Here is a 6000-nt window from a genome sequence, read left to right as displayed (position 1 = left end):
CAGATGAAGAAGACGTTCCAACGGCCGCAATACGCACCATGGCGATTGGAGATGTAAGGCCATAGGAACAAAAGGAGCAAGATCAACCTTCTTCCTCAACAACGGTGCATCCCCCAACTCAAGACGATGAACAGGTTCATCAAGAGGAGGCATGTGATCAAGGGGGAGCACAAGATGATCATGTAATGGAGGAAGAAGCATAACCGGCACCTCCAACTCAAGTTCGAGCGACGATTCAAAGGAATCATCCCGTCGATCAGATATTGGGTGATATAAGCAAGGGAGTAACTACTTGCTCTAGATTAGTTAATTTTTGTGAGCATTACTCTTTTGTCTCTTCTAGTGAGCCTTTCAGGGTAGAAGAGGCCTTGCTCGATCCGGACTAGGTGTTGGCCATGCAAGAAGAGCTCAACAACTTCAAGCGTAATGAAGTTTGGACACTGGTGCCACATCCCAAGCAAAATGTTGTGGGAACCAAGTGGGTGTTCCACAACAAACAGTACGATCACGGAGTGGTGACGAGGAACAAGGCTCGACTTGTGGCAAAAGGTTATGCCCAAATCGCAGGTTTGGACTTTGAGGAGACTTTTGCTCCTGTGGCTAGGCTAGAGTCGATTCGTATTTTGTTAGCTTATGCCGCTCACCATTCTTTCAGGTTATACCAAATGGATGTTAAGAGCGCTTTCCTCAACAGGCAAATTAAGGAGGAGGTGTACGTGGAGCAACCCCCTGGCTTTGAGGATGAACGGTACCCCGACCATGTCTGTAAGCTCTCTAAGGCGCTCTATGGACTTAAGCAAGCCCCAAGAGCATGGTATGAATGCCTTAGATACTTTTTAATTGCTAATGCTTTCAAGGTTGGGAAAGTCGATCCAACTCTTTTCACTAAGACATGTGATGGTGACTTATTCGTGTGCCAAATTTATGTCGATGACATAATATTTGGTTCTACTAACCAACAGTCTTGTGAAGAGTTTAGCAGGGTGATGACTCAAAAGTTTGAGATGTCGATGATGGGCGAGTTGAACTACTTCCTTGGGTTCCAAGTGAAGCAACTCAAGGACGACACTTTCATCTCCCAAACGAAGTATACACAAGACTTGCTCAAGCGGTTTGGGATGAAGGACGCCAAGCCCGCAAAGACTCCAATGGGAACTGACGGACACGTCGACCTCAACAAAGGAGGTAAGTCCGTTGATCAAAAAGCATACCGGTCCATGATAGGTTCCTTGCTCTATTTATATGCTTGTCGACCAGATATTATGCTTAGTGTATGCATGTGTGCTAGATTTCAATCCGATCCAAGGGAGTGTCACTTAGTGGCTGTGAAGCGAATTCTTAGATATTTAGTCGCTACGCCTTGCTTTGGGATCTGGTATCCAAAAGGGTCTACCTTTGACTTAATTGGATATTCGGACTCCGATTATGCTGGATGTAAGGTCGATAGGAAGAGTACATCAGGGACGTGCCAATTTCTAGGAAGGTCCCTGGTGTCGTGGAGTTCTAAGAAACAAACCTCCGTTTCCCTATCCACCGCTGAGGCTGAGTACATTGCCGCAGGACAGTGTTGCGCGCAACTACTTTGGATGAGGCAAACCCTCAGGGACTTTGGCTACAATCTGGGCAAAGTCCCACTCCTATGTGACAATGAGAGTGCTATCCGCATGGCGGACAATCCTGTTGAGCACAGCCGCACAAAGCACATAGACATCCGCATCACTTTTTGAGAGATCACCAGCAAAAGGGAGATATCATAGTGTTTTATGTTAGCACTGAGAACTAGCTAGCCGATATCTTTACCAAGCCTCTAGATGAGAAGACCTTTTGCAGGCTGCATAGTGAGCTAAATGTCTTAGATTCGCGGAACTTGGATTGATTTGTAGCATACATGTGTTTATGCCTTTTATCATATTCCTTATGCATTTTGTTGTTTATTTATGGTGCTCAAGTTGTACAAGCACTCCCCGGACCTCACAAGTCCATTTGCAAGTGATGCACATATTTAGGGGGAGATGTGCTACAACTTGACCCTTTGAGACTAACTATGTGCTTGATTTAGTCTCAAAGGTATATTGAAAGGGAAAGGTGAACTTGGACCATGAAAGACTTCCACTGTACTCCGATGAAAGGGTAACTTCAAGTTCATCTTCGTACTCTTATTGCCTTTTTACTCTTAATTGAAGATTTTGGTGAGGCAATGGGGTTAAAGGGCCAAGATTGCTCCCGTTTTGGTGCTTGATGCCAAAGGGGGAGAAAATAAGGCCAAAGCAAGAAATGGATTAGCTACCACTTGAGAATTTTGAAAACAGTAGAGTTTTGTTTTGTCAAAATACTCTTATTGTCTCTTAGTGCTAAAAGTTGGCCTCCTGTGGGGAGAATGGTTGATTATGGGGAAAAGGGGGAGTTTTTATGGGAAAAGGGGGAGTTTTTGAAATCTTTGATCAATTTCTCTTGGAACAACTCTTTTTATGTCTCAACAAGTGTGTTTGACTTAGAGATAGGAAATTGAGGTTGATTTGCAAAAACAAAACCAAGTGGTGGCCAAGAATGATCCAAATATGCCAAATTTGATTCAAAACAAATCTATGTTCTTATTTGCATTGATGTTGCACATCTTTGTATTGCTTTTGTTGTGTTGGCATAAATCACCAAAAAGGGGGAGATTGAAAGAGAAATGTGCCCTTGGGCCATTTCTAAGTATTTTGGTGATTGAGTGCCAACACAAGTGGTCAGGTGTTAATCTATGCCAAATGATGAACAAAGTGAAAATCAACATAAAGGTATGTTTCTAAGACTTAGTACATTGTTTTAAGGACTAATGTATTGTGTCTAAGTACTGGAAACAGGAGAAATCAATTTGGAAAAGAGATGGCTTTGTCCAGCCAAAGACAGTTCAGTCTGGGAGCACCGGACTGTCCGGTGCGCCAGGCTGGCTCTGGCGAACTGGCTGCTCTCGGGTTTCGTCGGTGGCGTACGGCTATAAATCATCGGACTGTCCGGTGAGCCAACGGTCGGCCAAGCCAACGGTCGGCTGCGCAATCCGCGCGTGACGCATGGCCAGCCCAACGGTCTGAAGGGGGCACCAGACAGTGTCCGGTGCGCCAACGGCTCCAAATCGCCAACGGTCGGCTGCGCCAAAACAAGAAAGAAATCCGCACCGGACAGTGTCCGGTGGTGCACCGGACTGTCCGGTGCGCCAGTCGACAGAAGGCAAGAATTGCCTTCCTGGAATGCTCTCAACGGCTCCTAGCTGCCTTGGGACTATAAAAGGTACCCCTAGGCGCATGGAGGAAGACACCAAGCATCCCTTGAGCATTCCTAAGCACCAAGACCTCATTTCCGCATTCGATTCTTTGTGATAGCAACTAGAGCTCCATTTGAGTAGAGAACTCTTTGAGTTGTGTTGAGAGCTCAAGTTGTGACTTGTGTGCGTATTGTTGCTCTGATTTTGTGTCTTGTGTGTGTTGCTCATCCCATCCTTACTTCCGTGATTCTTTGTGTTAATCAAATTGTAAGGGCGAGAGGCTCCAAGTTGTGGAGATTCCTCGCAAGCGGGATATAGTGAAACAAAGCAAAACACCGTGGTATTCAAGTGGGTCTTTGGACCGCTTGAGAGGGGTTGAGTGCAACCCTCGTCCGTTGGAACGCCACAACGTGGAGTAGGCAAGTGTTGGACTTGGCCGAACCACGGGATAAACCACTGTGCCTCTCTGTGTTGATCTCCTTGTGGTTATTGTGTTTTGCAAGAACTCCTCTCTAGCCACTTGGCTTTATTGTGCTAACTCCTAATCAAGTTTTGTGGCATTAAGTTTCAAGTTTTTACAGGATCACCTATTCACCCCCCCTCTAGGTGCTCTCAGGTTTCTCTTTGAAAACCAAGTCCATCCTTAATTGAAGGATGTCTACCAACAGTGTAGGCATCCCTAGCAAATTTTAATTTATTAAAATCATCCTTGCAAGTCTTAAGTTGAGCATTAAGACTTGCCAACTCATTATTTAATTTAGTAATAGAAACACGATGTTCATCACAAGCATCAACATCAAAATCCTTACATCTATTACAAATAACAACATGCTCTACAAATGAACTAGATTTATTAACTTTCTCTAGTTTAGTATTTAATTCATCATTTTAAACTTCTTAAACTAGAGACAGATTCATGGCAAGCAGACAACTCAGAGGATATCATTTCATTTCTTTAATTTCTAGAGCAAGAGATTTTTGAACACTAATAAATTTGTCATGCTCTTCATACAAAATATCTTCTTGCTTCTCTAGCAATCTATCCTTTTCATTTAGAGCATCAATCAATTCATTAATTTTCTCTACTTTGGCTCTATCTAAACCTTTAAATAAACTAGAGTAATCTACTTCATCATCGGAGGATTCTTCATCACTAGATGAAGTGTACTTGGGTGTATCCCGAACACGTACCTTTTTCTCCTTGGCCATAAGACATGTATGGCGTTCGTTGGGGAAGAGTGAGGATTTGTTGAAGGCCGAAGCAGGAAGTCCTTCGTCGTCAGAGTCGAAAGAGGAGCAGTCCGAGTCCCATTCCTTTTTAAGGTGTGCCTCGCCCTTTGCCTTCCTGTAGTTCTTCTTTTTCTCCTTCTTCCCGCTCTTTTCTTGTCCCTGGTCACTATCATTATCGGGACGATTTGCAATAAAGTGACCAGTCTTACCGCATTTGAAGCAGGAGCGTTTCCCCTTTGTTTTATTTCTGTTGGGGTACTCCTTGCGTCCTTTGAGTGCGGTCTTGAAGCGCTTGATGATAAGCGCCATCTCATCTTCATTGAGTCTGGTAGCCTCCACTTGAGCTACCTTGCTTGGTAGCGCTTCCTTGCTGCTTGTTGCTTTGAGAGCAACGAGCAGTGGCTCATAGACGGGTAGTGGACCGTTGAGTGCATCGTCCACGTATCGAGCCTCCTTTACCATCATGCGCCCGCTCACGAATTTTCCGAGGATCTCTTCGAGCGTCATTTTGGTGTACCTAGGATTTTCACGAATAAAATTTACATGATGGGGGTCAATTACAGTAAATGACCTTAGCATGAGTCGGACGACGTCATGGTCCGTCCATCTTGTGCTTCCATAGATTTGAATCTTGTTGACCAGGGTCTTGAGCCTGTTGTAGGTTTGTGTTGGCTCCTCTCCCCTGATCATCGCGAATCTTCCCAGCTCGCCTTCCACCAACTCCATTTTGGTGATCATGGTGGCGTCGTTTCCCTCATGAGATATCTTGAGGGTGTCCCGGATTTGCTTGGCATTGTCCAAGCCACTCACCTTATTATATTCATCCCTGCAAAGTGAAGCTAGCAAGACAGTAGTAGCTTGTGCATTTTTATGAATTTGCTCATTTATGAAAACGGGATTGTCGGTACTATCAAAATGCATTCCGTTTTCAACAATCTCCCAAATACTAGGATGAAGAGAAAATAAATGACTACGCATTTTATGACTCCAGAAAGAGTAGTCTTCTCCATCAAAGTGTGGAGGTTTCCCAAGTGGAATTGATAGCAAATGAGCATTTGAATTAAATGAAATACGGGAATAATCAAATGAATAGTTTTGATTAACTGTTTTCTTCTTTGAAGAGTCGTCGTCGTCGTGTGGTGAAGAAGACGAGGCATCACTGTCGTAGTAGATGATCTTCTTGATGCGCCTCTTCTTCTTCCCATCTCTCTTCTTTTGACTCGAGCCTGAGTCAGTAGGCTTGTCGTCTCTTGGCTCGTTGAAGACGAACTCCTTTTCCTTATCGTTGACCACCATCCCCTTTCCCTTAGGATCCATCTCTTCGGACGGTTAGTCCCTTAGATGAAGAGTACGACTCTGATACCAATTGAGAGCACCTAAAGGGGGGTGAATAGGTGATCCTGTAAAGTCAAACACTAAATAGCCACAAAACTTAGTTATTAAAGTGTTAGCGCGACTAAGTAGTTTCGAAGCGAGTTCTTGTGGATAAAACAATCACAGAGAAGGCAACACAAGATACACGCGAT

Source organism: Zea mays, chromosome 3, assembly GCF_902167145.1.
Source record: "Zea mays cultivar B73 chromosome 3, Zm-B73-REFERENCE-NAM-5.0, whole genome shotgun sequence".
Taxonomy (NCBI): Eukaryota; Viridiplantae; Streptophyta; class Magnoliopsida; order Poales; family Poaceae; genus Zea; species Zea mays.
The sequence above is the reverse complement of the archived record's forward strand: the minus strand, read 5'-3'. Positions refer to the sequence as shown.